Here is a 22,124-nt window from a genome sequence, read left to right on the forward strand (position 1 = left end):
TTAGTCTGTTCTTTGGTACACCAATGGTTTCTTTCATTTTCGGGATATTCTGAATTGTAATATTGGCTCTTTTCCCATTTTTGATTTTGTTGTCTTCTGTGAACAAATTTGTGGTCTTCATGTTAGTTTAAACTTTTTAACAAGAAAGAGAGGTTTCACATGCAAAACACAGGGAACAAGGCAAATTCAGGCAACAAAAATCAGTGGCTATGTTTACATGCAAATCTTTCCTCCTATCGGAATGAATTAATTCCGATTCTTTAACGGATTACATTATAACGATTGAGGTGTTTACATGCACAGGCTCTATTCCAATTGAGCTATTAGTCTGATTATTAATGGATTATTTCTATATAATTACTAAGTTACATTACTAACTGCATTCATATTAATAATGATGATAACTGATTTGTGTTTAGAATGAATTATGACCCATACTCTCCACATGAATGAATGGTTTTAATGCATGAACTCAGATTCACTATTAGCAAATATAAAATGAACCGTGTGACTCAATATGAACTGCAGCGAGACCTTTGATATGATTAGTTCACACTGGAGTTAATCACTGCTTGTGGTTTGTGCTGTTTGATTCAGTTGAGTGGATGACTCTGAAGGGAATGTGGAGGCACCTCCTGTGAGTGGTTGCCCCTCTTTACAGAAAGCTTCTAAATGAAGTGGAGCCATTAACGCTTTAGTCTATTTCCCAGACTGCTGACTCAGTTACAGTGGAGGAGAGGGTCAGGAAAGAGAGGGTAGAAATAACTGAAGGGCATTTTTCCTGACTCTCGTCACTCTCCTTCATTCACGAGAATGACAGGATGGGGGGAACAGCAGCAGGTACAGAGTTCTTTACTGTAAAATCAACTGTGCAGCATTACTAGACTTACCCAGGTTGGTTTGGTCCACTTGCTGAATATAAGTAAAATGTGATTATAAGTATTAATATGATTGTAAGTATTATATGATCTACCTTAACTAAAAAAGAAACCTCTCTAGAAAATCACCCTTTACATCACAGTTCAGTCCTAGACTAAGCTATTTTTTTTTAACAAAACCAGGACTGTATGTTGCAAACTTACACCAGAATACATGCATATCAACTTGCACACAAATGCTTGAACAATGTCCTGTGTACACATAGCTGCTGCAACCCAACTAAATCTTCATTTTTTCCTAATTTAATTATGAATGAATGACTGAAAATGCTCCAAAATGACTAGGAACAAAATCTTTTCACATTTACTTTTGACATGGACAATAAACATACATCAACATCTGACTGTACAAACCATTTCAACCATGGCTCACACTGGTCCAATGATAAAACTGCTGAACAAAACATATTTTAATTTAATTTTAACTAATCTTTGTGGTTTTTTGTCTGTATTATGCCACACGGAACTGTGTTAACCTGTGGAAATTACTATAATTTGCCACCTTTACACTTTGCTTTAGAGATTTTATGGCACATCTGTATTTCTTACCTTTTTGCAAATCCGACCTTTAGGTTCTCATTGCTGATAAAAGTGGTCTGCATTTTGTGCTAGGGCTTCTATTTTTCAGTATTTTTTTTTGTAATTTTGTAATGTATATTTTGGTCATAACTCAATAACCCAATAACACAACAAACCACAGAAGTGATTATTTTCACTAGTAAGTGTCTAGTTGTTTGCTCACCAATGGTGTCTTTTCTTGTCAGGACATTCTGGATTGTGGTATTGTCTCTTTTCCCATTTTTGAAAGGTTTTTCTTCATTTTCTTCACACCAAAGACAGTTTTCACAGGTAAAACCCAGTGATCAAACCAAGAACAGACATTCTGTGCTATTCATCATCTAAACGATCATTAAAACAGGGCAGACTTGGGCAACAAATAGTACTGGTAAATCATGTAGGTCTGTTACATTAGGATATTTTTTTTTGTGGATGATATATAGAAATACCAAAAACAGAAATTATTGCAATAAACAATATTAATATTGTCATTTTAAGACTTTAAATCCTATAAAAATGATAATAATAATAGAATAGCATAACAAAGCAATTATACACTTTTAAAGACAACATCATTTTTATTAATCCCAGTTTGGGGAAGTATACAATTTTTTACCTTATCTACTGCAGTTTGTGCACACTGTGTGTATGGAGTCGCAGTTATTGAGGCATTGCTCATTGATTGCATGACTGTCTAAAATACTGTTCACTGTTATATATGATAAAAAAAAATACATATTAAATATTAATGAGGTCATGTCCATTCATTTTATGATAAGTCGATAATATAGCTATTGTGATAGGCTAAAAGGCTACGTTCACAATATTGCAATCCACACTGCTCAAATCTGATTTTTTACTCAGATCAGATTTGGCTTTCTTGACGGTTCACATTCACAAATATAAGTGAATCTGTGTCTGTATCTGTGTGTAATGTGAAATAATCCGAATCCCTGAAACGCCTCACATGCGCACATTGATACCATGTATAACCATGTCGCCTTCTTCTTTACCACCAACAAAAACGTCATATTTGAGAGACGACTCGTAGCTTTATAAACGGAAAAGGGTGCGTTTGTTAGCAGCTCATATGTGGAGCATCTTTTGCTGGAGTGGAGAGTAAACAGCAAACAGCTAGTCTGAAGTACATCATGCTCAGGTTAAGGGGGAGAACAAAAAAGGCAGGGTGGTTTGCTTTTGCTGTTTTTTTGCGTAAAAGCAAAAAGACAAAGCATGAAATCCGATTTGATCGTTCACACTCATGTCTCATGTCCATGGGTTAGATATGTATCTGACTAAGGACCACATGCGAAAGTGACTGAAATCTGGTTTGAAAAAAGTCAAATTTGGCACATTCATACAGGCATAAAAAAATCAGATCTGAGCCACATTGAGCAAAAAAAATGTCATATATAAATGTTGTTTAACACATTTAGATGTCAAAATCTAGCATACAGTAAATGCTGAATATTGTCTTATGATCTCAAAGCTCAATCTTGGACGTCTGGAGCAAATAATAATAATAATAATAATTGGCTCTGTGATTGGACAGCATGTTCAGAGAGAACTGTACATGTAGAGCTATATATAAAACTAGAGAATCGAGGACAACCCCACCACTGATTTTATAGGAGTGAACAGAGTGCCTGGAGAGAGAGAGAGAGAGAGAAAGAGCACGGCCGATAGAGAGTTATTTTGGAACTTGGTCACAGGGTAGAATGATCTCTCGCAACAGTGGCGCTCCCCTGAATGTAAAGCACAAGTTATACGAGAGTACATGCTCTTCTCCACAGAACCCAGCCAGAGATAAATAAAAAAAACGAGTGCAGAGGAGAAAAGGAAGGAAAAGAGCAAGAGGAAGGAAAAAAGAAAGAAAGAAAGATAGGGGAAGGCTGGAAACAAGGGCACAGCGATAGAGGAGCAGTTGGAAGGAGCGGACGGAGGAAAAAGCTCTCTTGATAGATGATTCACTCCGTTCGGGTGCAGTTTTCGCCATGATAAGGGGGCGAGAGAGAGAGAGAGGGGGAGAGAGAGGGCAAAGGAGAGGAGAAGCGAGAGATAGAGGGATTGAGAGAAGGTGAGAGAGAGGAGGTGCAGGGCGAGAAAAAGGGAGATTAAATAGCGGAATCTTGTGTCATCACTTAAGAGATGGAGCTAAGGAAACAGTTTGTCCTTCAGATGAGTGGAAACCTCCTGACACTCGTTCCCTTTAAGCGCTATCTCTCCATGAGTGTTTATATTTTTAACTGAGCACTAAATACACAACTGAGATTTTTTTCTCACGGTGTTGCCCGGTTATATTTGGTTATATTTGGTTATATTTGTGGCTATCTACTTACTAAAATAGTGTTTTTAAATTTGTTGTCTCAGAGCAACAATAAGGTAATTACGCTGATACAGATACAAACAAATATATCAACAACATCTGAGGGCAAAAAAAAAAAAAGCAACAAACCTCCCAAAAAGCAGGCTCACCAAATAAAAATACATCATGATATAAAGGGGTTAACTGATTAATAGGGAATTTAATAAGCTTCACTACTATGTTCCTACACTCAGCACTACCTGCAATCTCCAGGATCTGGACTACAATCCTCAGAATGCACCTTACAATGACATAATGACACTACCAGGAGGCTAATCACCAGAATATTGATTACACCTGTTCACCTCTCTATATATACAGCCATACTCTATGCACTCTTTTTACAAAGCTTTATCTCATTGCCTGTTTTTGTCATTCTGTTACGATGCTATTTCTGTATCTTTTCAACTCTTTTTTTTTTTATTCCCTTTGTTGTTTCCTTCTTGTGTATGACCTTTTGGCTGCTATTCGTTTATAGTATGTTTATTCACTCTGGCTGCTATTTATTGGTATTAACCCTGCTCGTTTTGACTATCCCTTGTGTCCCTGTCAAGCCATTACATGCAAACATTTTTTGGATTATCTAAGTAAAAAAACAACTCAAACCAGTCTTACATAGGATACCAAATCAAATTAGCAATTTTGCACAGTAGATTGCTCATATATTGGGGCAAAATTAAAACAACAGAATGTATCAGAGCTGTTACACAGGCCACATTCTACATAGAATTTTATTTACCTGTAAAATATTTCAGTCAAAATTCAATATAAATGTATGTATATGTGCTTTATGTTTTCTCACCCCCGCCCGCTTGCATTCTGTTCATCTATGCACCAGCCCCACTCCAAATTGACGTTATTTAGCCAGCCAGGACTGATCAGAATATTCCTAAGCTATCGATCCACACAGCCACCAAAATCCCCCTCCCTGCTACCTCTCTCTCTTTCTTTCTCTTACCCTCGCTCTCCATCCTCCTGACCTTCTTTACCCACCTTCTTTCTCTGTCTCTCATTTTCTTCTCTCCATCCAAGACTGAGCAAAAGGCACAAGGGTTAATAGATTAGAATGAGGAAAAAGTAGAAAAGGACTGAAATGTGAATGGGCTGTTTTTTAAAGGTACATCCATATTCAGTGTAAAAACTATGGTTGTAGAAAACATATAGCAAAAAAAACATTGAAGTAGACAACATCCCTCCTGATCTGACAGGGGAAACGTCCTTTTTGGTTGTATGTTATTGTGTTATTTTTTTTACGCTGAAAGAAAATTCAGTGTCTAGTGACTCGCAACTTAAAATCAGCTCACAGTTAGAGTTAACTCATTAAAGTCAAATGTACTGTAATTAAAAAAATACTGTAAGTAAAAGGGCCCTATCTTACACCCTGTGCAAGAAGCATTGTGATGCTCATTCCTATCTTAAACCCCATCAACAATCTAAAAAAAAGAAGTTTAGGAATTTATCCACGCCGTTGGGTGTGGTGGTCTGAAAGTGAGGTGTGTTCAGGTACATTTTTGGTAACAAGTCAGCCGCCCAATCCTATCTTAGCCATGCAGGAGCGGTTTACGCTGCAACACGCAAATCAAGCTTTTACCTCAACAATAAGCAGAATAAAGAATAAAATAACATTGCTGTTCTCTTAAATGAGCTGCTGGCATACTTTCACATCGTCAGTATCCTCTGCTGAGACACTTAAAAGCGCTGCCCTGTTAAGATATCAACGTGCCAAAGTCAGAGCTCATCTGTCTCTTAAAGGGAATCATGACTGGCACACTGATTGGTTAATTTCACGTTACACCCAAAACACAGAATTAGAGAGAATTACTTAATGCCTTTTGTGCGTTTTGAACTACGAAGGCGTGATTTTTGTGCCCTCACGCTAACAAAGACACACCGACATGCCCTAAATCCAGCTGCATAATACGCAATTGACTGGTGTGCTATAGATCACTAAAATAGTGCCCCAAGTTTCCTGCATTTAGCAGTCTCAGAAAATTATAAACAGTCCTCCTGAATTGTGCTCCTGATCTGTTTGACAGACAATTGAGTTTTTTCCTTGAAGATTCATAAGGACTGCAATGCAATCACCAGTCCCTTTGCAACCAAAGAGCTCACCAGTGTGTTCCTTCTCCTAAATGATATTACATATAGCTTAGGTATGGGGGGTCAATTAAATTAATTTGATTAAACAAATGACTGTTTTAATGCGCTTTGCAGAATGAGATATACACATATATTTTTTTATAATTTTATTTCAGATTTTTTTCCCCATTTTCTCCCCAATTTACACAGCCAATTACCCAACCCACTCAATACTCAACACAAGGAGGGTGAATACTAGCACATGCCCCCTCTGATACATGTGAAATCAGCCACCACCTCTTTTTGAACTGCTGCTGATGCAGCATTACCGAGTAGTAGGAATGCCCAGCGACTCAGTTCCAACACATCAGCTCACAGACTCCTCGTGCTACCTAGGAGTGATGTGGGGAGAGAGGGTCATCTACCCATCCTGAAAGAGCTAAGCCAATTGTGCTCTCTCAGGGCTCTGGTAGCTGATGGCAAGCTACATAAACAGGATTCAAACTGGTAATCTCCTGATCATAGTGGCAGTGCTGACCTGCTGGTCCACTTGGAGCCCCTCAGAATGGGATATTTAAGATTGTACATCCTTATATGTAGAAGTTGCCAGAGGAAATCCCAGTAGATAGACAATTGCTTCATTAAGAAACCTGTAAAGAACTCTTTTATGTGGCAAAGATTTTCATATTTTACACTTTACTTACTTACAAAATACAGGGAGGTTATTTTTGCACCGTGTTTAATACAAAAGCTGCATGCAAGGTTGAAAAAGACTGCTTACTATTCTAATAAAAAACCCCACAAAACATGTATTAAATGTAAAGGAAACAGTAGCTTGGACTTTAAATGGTGCTGTCTGTTTACAAATAAAAAAAAACTGAAGTTGTCAAGAGTGTAAGAACTAAAAATCATATTCATAATTGAGAATCGCGCATATATTTGAAGATTATTAAGAGATTAAAAAAATAAATAAACTTAACAGTTGATTCTGGTAAATCTCAAAGTTTGACCAATGACTCTTTTTTTTAACAATAGCAACCATTTATAAACTAGTGTAAATGAGGAAAACAAGCAAATATTCAGCATCTTCTTCAGGAAAAGCATTTTTTAGTTTTAAATGGAATTTGTCTATTAATATGTGAATCCTTACTCATAAATAAGGATTACCGGTGTGTTTTACCATCAGCATGAAAATGACTTCTCCCTCATTTACATGAGGGCGCCATAATTAGTGATTTATAACCCAACAATATCATCACCATGTTCTGCCTGAGTAATTATGATTATAAATGTCCCACTAATAAGCTGATCTTTTACTCTGAATTTAATTGTTGTTTTTGTTGTACAAGGGTTCAACACATTGTTGGTGCCACAGAAGAACCTTGATGCTTATACACTAATCCAGCTCAATAATCCAATAATTTTTTGGGAATCGTAACAAACATCACAACTGCCAGGAAAAAAATGTGGTTGATTTTCTTGAGAGGGACTTTAAAAAACATGCATATATAATTATTTTGCATGAAGTGCTGTAAAAAAAAATAAAATAAGATAACTCAGATGCTCTGTTAGAGTTTGTGTTAAACACTGAAACATGTATCTAGAATCTGTACTTTATCTATTTATTTTTTTGCTCCTACTTTAGACAGTAATGGTTTAAAGCTGTAATTAAATTTTATACTACATTGACATTGTTAAATTTAAATCTAAAATATAATTATACATTTTTTATTGTATGTTACAGAATTCTACTGCTTTTTATGTAAATCTATGGCTTTGATACTTAATATATATGCTGAACTCCTTAACAGGCTTTGGCCTGTATACGGGCTACAAGTGTAGGTGTTACAAAACCCCTTTTCTCTGCAGTAAAATAAGTTATTCATATTCAAAAGAGTTTGAGGGCTTTGGAGAAGACTCCTAAAGGACACTTGGCGAAGCTACCTGTCCAATCTCTACTCCACTATTTCAGATCAGTAACAGGAATAAACTCTTAATTGTTCATGTTTAAAAATAGACCAAAAAACTAGAAAACTGCAACGACATGAAAGCTTTGGAAGACATGTTTTGTTTGTATTTACCAAAACATGCATTATAAATGAAGTTTAGGAAAACGTCAATTTTATAATTTTATTTTTCATTAATTTTGACAGATGCAGATTTACTCCAACATTTTTACGTTGTTATTATTACAATTACAGTTTGTTTTTTAGTAACATTTCTTATCAAACATCTTATCATATCCTCAAGATTTACTTATGTAATTTTAGTAAGATAATGTACAAAAATGCTGGCCTGTTAAGGGTGTTAAGTAAGATTTCCCATTTCAAAATCTGTCATGATTCAAATCAAAAAGCAACTTAACACTAGGGTTCTATTGCACAGCCTGCGACACGTCACTATGCTCATTACTATCTTACACCCTGTCAACAGTCTATTTTCATGCCTTGTGCCCACGCTGTTACAATAGCATCAGCGTTTATAAATATTTATTTATATATATGTTGATGGGCGTGGTGCAAGTGAGATGTGTTCAGGTAATTATCTGGTGTGTTTCTGGTGCGCTACTGACTGATTAAAACCCTGACAACCGTCAGCTTCCCAAATTCTATCTTAGCCATGCAGGAGCATGGGCGCATGTACATCCCTGCTTGTTACTCACACAAATAAATTTACCTCAACAATAGACAGAATCAAAAATAAAATAACTTTTTTGTTGCTTAAATGAGCTGCTGGCGTACCTTCACAGCGTGAACACACCACACTCTTAAGCACCACACTCTTAAAATATCGACGCACCAAAGTCAGAGCACACCTGCCTCTTAAAGGGAAGAGCCAACAACTGGCACACTGATTTGATTATTTCATGTTACGCCCAAAACAATCCCATGATTAATTAAGATGATTAGTACATGTTTTTTGTGCATTTAAAGCCACGTACATTGTATTTTTTATGCCCTCATGATATCAAAGACACAAAGACACATTCTAAATCAAGCTACGCAAAGCACATCTGACTGATGCACTATAGCCTGCTAAAATAGAACTTATATAGTGTTATATTTTAACACTCACAATGTTAATTTGACACTGAGGGTCCTATCTTAAAATTAAAATAGCATCAAACTTAAGGAATATATATATACGCTAATGGGCAAGGTGGTCTAGAAGTGAGGTGTGTTCAGGTACATTTCTGGCGTATGGATATATTGGCCGTGGGAAACACAGGTGCGCCACTGACTGATTTAAACCACAGTCAGCTTAGCCATGCAGGTGTGGCTCGCCTTTAGATTGGTAAAATAGGGCCCTAAGGGTGTGTATTTAACATTAGCAAATTTGCTGTGTGTACATACTTCTCCTATTTTTTTTTTAACTTCATTAGTTCCAGTGCAAAACTCAAGAAGCAAATACAGAGAGCATACGTATATTAACTGATTTATTACATTTGTTCTATGGTGAAAATTGTGTAAATTCTATTTTTTACAGCCTGAAGTACTATTTAAGGTATTTACCAGCCAAGCACTGAAAAGCAATATGCATCTCATTCCACAGATAACAATCTAAGATGTACATCTACAGTATCTATTTATACCTACTGCTGAAACCACGCTAACGTCCTAAAAAGCACTTTCGAACAGAGATCCACATATCTTCCTCCATTATTACCCACAGTTTCCAGCTCTCTAAGTGCCTATAAAGTGCCATCATTTTTTAACAGACACATAAGCCTCTATCTGGGACAGATCAACAGGCATGAAATGTAAAAAGGAGACATTTTGGGATCTGAATGCTGAAGAGTCTAATTAAACTTTTAAATGCTCCACTAGTCTCAGCCAGTGTGTGTGCACACGAGCCATGCTTTCGAGAGCGCCTACACTGTACTTAAACAGCCATTTAATTCCACGTAATGAATCGGAGTCTCTCTCTCTCTCTCTCTCTCTCTCTCTCTCTCTCTCTCTCTCTCCCTTGGGAAAGTGAGATTTAAGTATAATTGAATCTGTGATATAGCCAAGCACAACATCGCTTTCACTAAGAAAGGAAGAGAAACGGAAGACGATGGGACGAGATTACACCAGTATATTAAACAAGTGCCCACTAGTGTTCAATTAGCCAACAAATTAAATGACAAAAATGCTCATTAAAAAAGGCAATTCATTTCATTTATACCTCAATTACGAGACGTACTGTACAGACTGGCCCAGCATAGTTCCATGTGGATGAGATTACAGTAGTTTCACATGAGAATGTGGACTTGAGGATGTTTATTTACTAAAGCACATACGTGTAAATACATGCTCGATTTGCATCTGTTAAGAAATCTTGGAATAAATGACTGAGATGGGAGCGGCTACTCAATTTATGCATCCCCAGCAATAGGGCTCAGAAAGGTAAAAGCCATCTGAACTGTTCATTCCAATACTCTTTCCTTTTGATTAAAAAAGTAATTAATGTGCATTTCCAATTTTTTTAAACGAGCAAAATATCAACACTCTTATTAGCATTTTCTAATATGTAGTTTCACAAAGGATTACAGTAAATTATCATTTTTAGATTGTGTTCAGGAATTTGTTTGCATACAGTCATACTGATTGCCGATTTTTTCAAAGCCTCCTATTATATTAAATGAGCAAATGAAAATTGAAGCAAGGAACAGTGTGTTGTAAAAGAGAGAGAGAGAGATAGAGAGAGAGAGAACCACAGAGATAAAGACAAAAATACTCTGTGAGACAGGGCAAGAGGGATAGTAAAACATAAAAAAAGCTGAGACAAAAGAGTAAGACAGAAGAAGTACGAGGGACAGAGAGATGACAGAAAAAAGACAAAAAAGAGAGGAGTAATGAGAGGGAGAGAGAAAGAGTAAAAGGTAGAGCCAGGTTCCTATCCAAATGCTTTGGTACAAAACATGAAATAATCACATTTCCATCTTTTACAGTTATGCAAATAAGCTTTAGATGATTAGGATCATCACTGAATTCAGTCAAATTAAGAGATTTAACTTTTAAGCTCTTTTCCCAAAGAACATGCATTTTTTTTGTTTGTGCGGCTCTGAGAATGTCTGAAACAACACAACAATGGTTCACTAATTACATACATAAGGCACACCAGATTATAAGGCGCATTTTACACGACAATAGTAAGGAATAAGGGTTTCTCCATGTTTCCCTTCCCTCTTTAAAAAACATTTTCTTTCAAAGTCAAACAAGCATTGAATGTTAATCTACACAGATATTTGGATTTGAGTAAAGCACTTCCATTTATTTACAGTATTTTCAACAGCAGCGCTAGCTTCGGTTAGCAGCCCAACATCAACAAAACAAACATTTCTGCTCGACTGCTTCTGGAAATAAAGAATACTTAACTGGAAATTGCAATTGGCAAAAATGCAGAATCTACCCAGGGAACAATTTTTTAAATGTTGTTTTTTTAACATTCTTAGAATGCTCAATCTTTACATGTTTTCTGGATGTTCTTAGAATGATTTTCTGAGTCACTGTAACATTATTTGTATCAGTGTTTTCATTTTTAGTTTTGGGAATGTTACTTTTGGGAATGTTATGTGAAAAAAAACCTTGGGTATGGGTAGTCAGTCTGGAAATGGTTCACCCATTTGATTTCTAAACCAGTGGGTAAGTAGCCAATCAGTGACGGACCGTCCAGGAAGACCGTGGGCCGTCTTTAATCTTTATTTTGTATCCAAATACAGGAAAGAATGATTTTGGGGTTGTATTTCCTTTTAGTGTTCCCAGTAATTACAGAATAATGCCCTTGAAGCAGAGTGAGCTGCAATGTGCGATGTATAGGAAGTAGTGGAAGCAAGAGTGAGACAAGAAATGTGTGTGTGTGTGTGTGTGTGTGTGTTGTAAAAAGCACAATGTCTGCTGGAGCAGATCAGTTCGGCAGTGGCAATGAAATGTGACAGGCACAACCGTTAGAGGCCATGCAAAAAATAGTCACCATACGGCCATGACAAGCACGGGGTGACATAGCTAGAGTAACACTCCTGACAGACTCGGCTTTCAGAGTGACTGTGTGTGAGTGTGTGCGTGTGGGTGTGTGTGTGTGTTTATTGTAGCTTAGTTGAAAGAACATGAGAAAAAACAGACAAAATCGTTTTACACCATGTTCTCCAAGGCAAAATATTTAGGTAACACTTTACTTGGATGGTCCATTTGATGGCCTCTTTGATGCTCAACTGACATTCAACTAACACTCAACTACATGTCTATTAAATGCAAATGAACTGAAAGATGAAAGTAAATGATTCTCTATTAAATATAACCCTACATTCAACTCTGACCCAAACGCTAATCTTAATATTTTAGGATTGGGGTTAGGGTTAGATTTTAAGCTTAGGTTAAGGTTAGGGTAAGGGTTAGGTGTAGGGTTTGATTTTATGGTTGATTAAGGGTTAAGGTTAGGGTTAGGTGTACGGTTAGGTTCTATTTTGAAACATTCATCTTCAACATAGGGTTAAGTTCAATTTAATGGACATTCAATTCAGTGTTAGTTGAATGTCAGTTGAGTATCAACAAAGCCATAAAATGGACCATCCAAGTAAAGTGTTACCAATATTTATGACAAAGAGGTCTGGTCTACTAACAGGTGCATCTCAAAAAATCCGAATATCATTATAAAGTTACTTTATTTCAGCAATTCAGTTCAAAATGTAAAACTCATATATTACATGTAAATTTAGTTGCAAGCAAAACATATGTGAACCCTTTCTGCATACAAATTGGTCAGTAAATGTGTTCTGATCTTCATCTAAGTAACAACAATAGACAAACATAGTCTGCTTAAACTAATACCACACAAATATATATATATATATATATATATGTTTGCATGGTTTTATTGAACACAAGATGTTAACATTCACAGTGAGGGAGGAATACTTTTTTTTGGAACTGTAGATGTATTACACACAGAGTGATCTATTTTAAGTGTTTATTTCTTTTATTATTGATGATTATAGTTTACAGCCAGTGAACACCCCAAAAATCAGTGTCTCAGAAAATTAGAATATTATATAATACCAACTGGTACTTTCTGCAGTGTGGGCAGTGCGCCAGGTCCTGCTGGAAAATGAAATCCTCATATCCATAAAAGTTTTTTTTTTAGCAGAGGAAAGCAAGAAGGAAAACACTGCACTGACTTTAGACTTGATAATAAAGCACAGTGGATCAACACCAGCAGATGACATGTCTCTTCAAACCATCCCTAATCAGCAGTAAATTTTATATTTAATTTGGAAATCAAGGGATCAGAGTCTGGAGGAAGAGTGAAGTGACACACAGTCCAAACTGCTTGAGGTCTAGTGTGAAGTTTCTACAATCAGTGATGGTTTGGATCACGTAGCCCCCGGCCTGTTTAAAGAACCCCTGCAAGAAATCCTCCATGGTGCGTGGAGTGTTTGGGAAGACTGATCTTCTGATCACTGAATCTTATACTGCTTCTATCTGCCATGTCAGTTTCTACTGTATTAAAAAAAAACTTTTTTAACTTTAGTTAACTTTTTTTTGGAGAACTTTACAGTGGTTGGCAGTGTTCAAGGTCCCACAGTGGCTTAGTGATTAGCATGTTCGCCTCCCAAGACTTGCTGGGGTCTTGGGTTCAAATCCCCGTCTGGGTGGAGCTTCCATGTTCTCCTCATGTTGGTGGGGGCTTTCTCCAGGGACTCCAGTGTAATGTTGCAGGCATCAAATTCAAAATAAGTAAAGTAAATATATGCAAAAAAATGTTTTTTTAAATATTTAAACTTTTCAGTGTTTGGCAGTTTTCAAGATGCCATGATGGCTTAGTGTTGTCTAGCATGTTGGGGTCTTGAGTTCAAGTCCCTATTATGTGGGCGGAGTTGCCATGGTCCCCGTATCTGTGTGGGACTTTGGTTTCATGTTGCACATTTTGTAACCATTAAACATCTTATATAACATGTCTTTGTAGAGTATTCAATTGAATACAGGTTAAAAACCATATGCAAATCATCGTATTCTGTTTTATTTATGTTTAACACAACATATTATTTTTAATATATTTTTTTATTATCGTTTTTAGTTAAACAGCTACTTTTTAGTTAAGACTTATTATTGCACAGGCCAACCTGATGATTTAGATTTTTTATGTTATGTTATAAAAACTGAGGCTCTGAATTAGGATTTGCCTGCAGGCATCAAATTTAAAATAAGTAAATATATGCAAGTAAATATATTAATATTTAAACAGTTTTTTGAGAACTTTTCAGTGGTTGGCAGTTTTGGAGATGCCATGATGGCTTAGTGTTGTCTAGCATGTTGGGGTCTTGATTTCAAGTCCCTATTATGTGGGTGGAGTTTCCATGTTCACATTCTTTTTTTAAATATTTTTATTTCAGATTTTTCCCCCATTTTCTACCAATTTGGTTATCCAATTGTCCCACCCCTTTATGCATCCCCATCACCTGTGGCACCTGCGACACTTGTGGACGAGCACACACCACCCTCAACACGTGTGAAGTCAGTCACCTCTTTTTTCGAGCTGCTTCTGATAATTCATTGCCTGAGCAGCTAGCGCGCTCGGAGGAAAGCACAGCGGCTAGGTTCCGATACATCCGCTCACAGACGCATCGTGCCGCCCGGCGCCACCTCCAAGCGTGATGGGGAGAGAGTGCCATCTATCCACCCGGAGGGAGCAAGGCAAATTGAGCTCCCTCTGAGTGCCGACAGCTGATGGCAAATCTGCATGAGCTGGGGTTCGAACCTGCGACCTCCCGCTCATAGTGGCAGTGCTTTAGACCGCTGGACCACTCGGTGCCCATGTTGCACATTTTTTAACCATTAAATATCTTATATAACATGTCTTTGTAGAGTATTCAATTGAATATAGGTTAAAAACCATATGCCACTTATCATATTCTGATTTATTCATGTTTTACACAACATATTATTTTGAATATAAGTTTTATTATAATTTTTAGTTAAACAGCTACTTTTTAGTTAAGACTTATTATTGCAAAGGCCAACCTGATGATTTAGATTTCTTATGTAATGTGATAAAAACTGAGGCTCTGAATTAGGATTTGCTTGAAAATAATGTTTTCTCTATGATAAGCTACAGAAGCTATGGTGTACCACTTCTCAATGATTAACTGCAATGATAAATTGTGACGTTTGGTCGAAGATGACCTTTCTTTTTCCTTTTTTCCCCTTTTTGCATTAGACATTCCCTTGATTTAGACTATGGAAGTGAAGAGATTAGAGCTTAGCCTGTCATGCAGGGCAGATGCTAAGATCGGAAAGGTTTTCTCACTCCGCCGCTGTACCTCTGGTATTCATCACCGCTGAAAAAACAGACACCCGAGATTGAAAAGCTGCACTGAGATGGGAATACATAAAGCATAATCAAACTGCAACATTCCATTTGCTCAAGCAACTCCTGGAGATTTTTCCCCCCACATCTCATTTCTGTATCTCTCTCTCTCTCTCTCTCTCTCTCTGTATGTTACTCCCTCTCCCTCTCTCTCTGGTTCCTATCCTGAGCTGCGTCTCACTAATTCCAGGACCTTGAATAAAATGTTGGTGATAAATCAAAGCTGCCACTGCAAAAATACACACAGATTCATCATGCCATTAGTGCTCCACTTTTATTCATTTTTCTTTCCTCATCTTTCACTCTGCTGCTCTCTCTCTCCATCTGTACCATCCTCCCCCCAGAATACAGATGGAGTGCTTACACACACACATGTGCACGCCTGTCTCAAGTTAGCATCGGGGTCCAGGAGGATTGCTCTTATCTGTAAGGTGGGATGACGAGTAATGAAAGAAGAACAGGTTCACGAGTCAACTGGGGCTTTGAACCGTTTTCCCTGGGCATGAATCAATTGACATGGTGTGAAGTATGAAGTTAGGTATGATAATACTGGGTGTGTATTGGAATGTGTTAGCGTAAATAACGGGCCTTTCGAGCCCTAAACTGAACTAAAGGTAAAAAAAAGCATAGCATTCGCTTAGCATGATCGTAGCAACCACCTGGGATATCACAACAACCATATATCAACACCATATGAACTACTGGAGATAATACAGCACCACCACAGAAATAATCTAGGGAGACCATAGCCATCACTTAGCCTGATAGTAGCAATCACTTGTGATACCACTGCAACCACCTGGGATACCACAGTAACAACCATGCAACAACACCATATGAGTCACTGGAGAAAATACAGCAACCTTCTAGGAACACCATAGCAACCATATAGGAACACTATATGGACCACTGATGATAATACAGCAACACTACAGAAACCACCTAGGAACACCGTAATAATTACTTTTAGCATGATCATAGCTTGATAGTAGCAACCTTACAGGATACCACAGCAGCCACATAAGAACATTATATGAACCACTGGAGATAATACAGCACCACCACAGAAATAATCTAGGAAGACCATAGCAATTACTTAGCATGATAGTAGAAACCACCAGTGATACCACAGCAACCACCTGGGATACCACAGTAACAGCCATGTAGCATCATCGAATTAATCACTGGAGATAATACAGCAACACCACAGAAATCATATAGGAAGACCATAGCAATCATTTAGCCTGATCATAGCAACCACCTGGGATACCATAGCAACAACCATTTAGCAACACCATTTAAATCACTGGAGATTAAAGAGCAACATCCCCAGAAACCATCTAGGAAGACCATAGCAATCACTTAGCATGATCATAGCAACCACCTGGGATACCACAGCAGCCATATAGCAACACCATATGAATCACTGGAGATTAAAGAGCAACATCCCCAGAAACCATCTAGAAAGACCATAGCAATTACTCAGCATGATCATAGCAACCACCTGGGATACCACAGCAGCCATATAGCAACACCATACAAATCACTGGAGATTAAAGAGCAACATCCCCAGAAACCATCTAGGAAAACCATAGCAATCACTTAGCATGATCATAGCAACCACTTGGGATACCACAGCAACAACCATATAGCAACACCATATGAATCACTGGAGATAATACAGCAAACTTCTAGGAACACCATAGCAATCAATTAGCATGATAGTAGCAACCTTATGGGATACCACAGCAACCATATAGGAACACCATATAAAACCACTAGATATAGTACTGCAACACCACAGAAATCATATAGGAAGACCATAGCAATTACTTTTAGCATGATCATAGCAACCATATGGGATACCACAACTACCATAGAGCAACACCATATGAATCACCAGAGATACTACAGCCATCTAGAAACTCAATAGCAATTACTTTTAGCATCTATCTGGCAACTACTTGGCAGCACCAAAGCATAAGATATCATAACAATCACATAGAAACACCATATCAACCACCAGGGATATCACAGCAAGCACCTAACAACCATAATATTTTTTTTTTGCCAGTGCCATATAATAAAACTATAGATGCTCTAAAAATACTCCACAGCAACCACCATCCAGAACAATAGCAACTATCTAGCAACCACTTAGTAACACAATAGCAAATGCCTCACATACCATAGCAACCACATAGCAACCTCTTAGAAACACCATAGCAGTTGCCTTAGATATCATAGCAACCTCTTATGTTATAGAAATATTATAACAATGTGCTAGCAACATCAATGCAACCTCCTCCCAAGACCATAATACCTAAAAGCAATCACTTGACAACACCATAGAAACCACATTAAATACCATAAGAAAGATTTTGCTGCTCCACAGCAACCAGCTAGCAACACCATATCAACTATCTAGCCCGCCCACTAGATCAGTTGAAGGTACACAATTTCTGTCATTCAGCAGGATTAGCCAGCAGACTTTGTTCGTTGGAGGGATCTGTAACTACTGTCTGTGGAAGTGGATTTTTGGAGTTTTGTGCTTATATCGCAGTTAAGCATGAACTAGGTTGTTATTTTTTTTTACCATTTAATAATAAGCTGACACTAATGTGTGGTAAACGCTTAGCATAAACATGGCATGGTCAACAGCAGCTTATTTGCATAAAAGTGACAGAGCCCTTAAATGGCTGACTCTGAAACAGGCAAGAAAAGAGCTGGTGATATGTGAGAGTGATTTTGTGCATAGACATTTTTTTGTAAAGCCCATAGACCCTTATATATAACTTATAAGGTATAATTATAAGGTATAATTTGTTATTTTTTTATCTCCACATTTTTTATTGCACAGTTTAAATCAAACGTATAGCAAAACAACAGTAGCATCTGTAGACCTCCAGGGATTCAGAGCAGAAAGCCTGATTTACTGCTACCTCTACTGGCCCACATAACGCTTTTCTGCTTACCGCAGTGCCGAGCGAGAGACGCAGAGAGCGAGGGAAAAAGGGACGAGAGGAACGAAAGTGAGAGGAAGGAAAACACTGAAGATCCTCCTCGTCACATATAGGCCAGAGTGTAAAATGAGACGGGGTTAGCAGCTTATGTTACCGAAGGGAATGCCAGTCTATTAAAGCCTCTGGGAGAGCATCAGCTACACCTGTCCTGCTGACTGATGGCCTGGTCAACATAACTGTACACACACACACACACACACACACACACACAAACACACACAAACACAGGGTATCTATTCACATGTGTACACCACATGCACACACAGCATCAAAAGCGCTGAGTGTTCATTTGCAGACAGACAGGGGAAAAAAAAGAAAACTGAAGAAGGTGTCTCAGGGGAGGGGCTTTAGGAGTGGGTGGAGTCAGAAGAATGGCGGGACTATCAATGCTAAGAAAGAAAGAAAAGCTTTGAAGAGAACTTCTGTGAGAGAATGTCTTTGATCTTTGGCAAGACATGATTTATGTCACTCTTTGTCCATGTGGAAGTTTGGGACTACTAAAATCTATAATTTAATATAAATCTGTAATATGTTTGATGGTGGAGAGTGATGATGTAAAGAAGCTTCTATTATTTGTAAGATGTGTTAGCCTAGCCAGAGAGATGTACATACAGTACAGGTACCCTCCTCACTTCAGAGTACATGATCATAGCAACAATCCTGAGATACCACAGCCCGGGTTTGGTGCCCGGCTATATCGTTCAGCGCCTAGAGCAGGGGTGTCCAACTTTTTTGGTTGGGGGCCAGAAGGAGAAATATATTTGAAGTCACGGGCCACAGACTCTGTAATAAAACAAATAATGAAATATACCACTTTAAATAATACATTTTCCTGATTTCTTTCATTTACACACCATTTTAGTTGACTTACTATCTTTATCTTTGACAGTGTTGTGTAAACTAAGATTTTTTAAATTGATGTTTCATTTCATGATGCTTCTTAATATTAAACTCCTTAATTACGGCAACTTTTAGACTCATTTGCCCTTTTTCTGCACTATAACTCTGCACCCTCTCCGCTTTTAGACTCTTTGGCCCGTTTTTTCTGTGCTAAAACTGCGCACTCTCTCCGCTTTTAGACTCTTTGGCCCGTTTTTTCTGTGCTAAAACTGCGCACCCTCTCCGCTTTGAGACTCTTTGGCCCGTTTTTTCTGTGCTAAAACTGATCACTCTCTCCACTTTTAGACTATTTGGCCTGTTTTTCTGCGCTAAAACTGCGCACTCTCTCCGCTTTTAGACTATTTGGCCCATTTTTTCGGCGCTAAAACTGCGCACCCTCTCCGCTTTTAGACTCTTTGGCCCATTTTTTCTGCGCTAAAACTGCGCACCCTCTCCGCTTTTAGACTCTTTGGCCTGTTTTTTCTGCGCTAAAACTGCACACCCTCTCCGCTTTTAGACTATTTGGCCTGTTTTTCTGCGCTAAAACTGCGCACTCTCTCCGCTTTTAGACTCTTTGGCCTGTTTTTTCTGCGCTAAAACTGCGCACCCTCTCCGCTTTTAGACTCTTTGGCCCGTTTCTGAGACCTACCGTTCAAACTTTGAATCTCACATTATGAAAACCTGCTTAACAGCGGGCCAACTTTCATTCTATTTCTAAAATGTCGTAGTTTGGACACCCCTGGCCTAGAGTGACTGACCCTCCGGCACTGTTTGCCCGGGTTGTTTGGATGTTAGCATAGCTAGTTAGCTAACTCTCCTGCCGTCCTTTTTTCTCCACCCTCCTTCTAGGCGGTCTGTCACAAACCCTGGAGATATCAGCCAATAGCATTCGCTGAGGGAGGCGACCCTAACCCCGCCCCCAAACTGTCAAAACCACCCCTTTCAAAACTCGAGCGCAAAAGCCTCGCTTGAGCAAAAACAAAAGCCGCAGGTAATTTCCATGGTGCGCGAGGAGAACTGTGAATTTGACATTTTGTTCAGTGTGCACATAATTCCCTTTTTTTTGCTTGTGAGTTTCACATTTGCACTCACAAGAAGTTCATTTACATACGCAAAATGTTAAAACACACTGGTTAATTTTTTTCACCTGGTATTTTTGCGCCCCCGACTTTTGACATTGATGTGACGCCATAGTTAGGACCATTCAGAGCCAAAGGGATAAAGGCATTGGAATAAAAGGTGAAAAATGTTTTTTACGATGATACAGCTGGTTCTCTGTGTAGTACACACACATATATACACATACACACAAATACACATTCTCCTAGACACACAAATACCAAACAACCCCCCTCCACACACACACACACACACACACACACACACACACACACAACCGCACTCTCACTGTTCGTCCTCTCCACTTACTGTATTCTCAATGAAGCTTCATTGAAAATGCTGCTCCAGAAGACAAGTTTATATTTAGCTGTCTCTATCGATTGAGCTCTGTCACACTACACTGTACCGTCTGCGCTCCATATCTACCGTTTACTCACAGAGCCCCAGAACTGAATCACACACTGAATCAATCTCTCTCTCTCTCTGTCTCTCTCTCTCACACACACACACACACACACACATATCTGGGTGGCATTTTTGTGAATACACTGTGTATTACTGTGTAAAAACTGGGTAAAAACTGGTATTCAGTTGGATTTTGTTTTATTACATTATTTTCTCTAACTGTATCCCTTTTTATTCCCAATTTGGAAGGCCAATTACCCACTCCAAAGTACCCCCCCCCCCCCCCCGCCCCAACAACCATCACTATTAAATCCCCCAACAATAGAAGAGTGAAGAATAGCATGTGCTTTCTCTGATATATGTGTAAGCCAGCCACCACCTTTTTTCCAACCGCATTACTAGGAAGCCAGTGCACTCTGAGGAAAGCGCAGTGACCCAGCTCCAGTATATCTAGCAGATAACTAGCAGATGCCTGTGCTGACCAACATTACATTAGCATTGATGGAGAAAAGAATGTGCAATCTACCCACCCAACATTGTGATTCGAACCAATGACCCTCGGATCATGCAGGCAGAATCTTAGTCTGCTGGAGCAACCGGATCCTGGAGTTCTTTAAATTTTACATTGTTAGGAGTTTGGACAGAATTTGGTTTACCTTATTGGGATTAAATTTAACTGAGTCAAGTTAGATTTTAGATTTTTTTTTATTTTGTCATCCTACAATCAGATAAAAAGAACTGATTTAAGTCAAGCTCGATTTTAGATAGCTTTTTAGATTTTTTAAGATAGAATTTCATTTTGTCAAGCTAAAATATAGCATGTATGGACATGCCAAGTATGGACATAAATTTGCCCCCTTATACTGAATTACTGGAAGTCTCACCATTTCACCAGTTTCACCATTTTTTGAGCTGAAAGTCTAAAAACTTTGATAAGTAAGGAATTTTGTCAAAATGTATTAATCCTAATGTTGAGTCTGGACAGTTTTTTGTCATTTTCGTCAATTTTGTCACCCTACAATTAGTTTTTAACAGAATTGTGTCAAGTTAAAGTTGGGTTTGGAAAGAATTGTGCCAAGCTAAAGTCACATTTAGACAATTTTGTTGAGTTAAAAGAGGGTTCAGACAGTGTTTAGCCAAATTCAAGTTTGATTAAATTTAGTTAAATTTAGGTTTTGCTGTGCTAAATTCCAGTTTGGACAGAATTTTGTCAAGCTAATATTCAGCGTTTAGCCTAACAAAATTTTGTCCAAACTTTAAGGAGAACTCCAGTGTAAAATGGACTATTGTTGTAGTAAAACATGATAAAAACTACTTACCTTTGATGAATAGCACACCTCCATTCTCCCACAGCCTTCCGAGATCCAGAAATTTTAACAGTTTGTCCAAAAACATTCTTCAGACTGGGTGACA

The sequence above is a fragment of the Astyanax mexicanus genome, chromosome 13 (genome assembly GCF_023375975.1).
Source record: "Astyanax mexicanus isolate ESR-SI-001 chromosome 13, AstMex3_surface, whole genome shotgun sequence".
NCBI lineage: Eukaryota > Metazoa > Chordata > Actinopteri > Characiformes > Acestrorhamphidae > Astyanax > Astyanax mexicanus.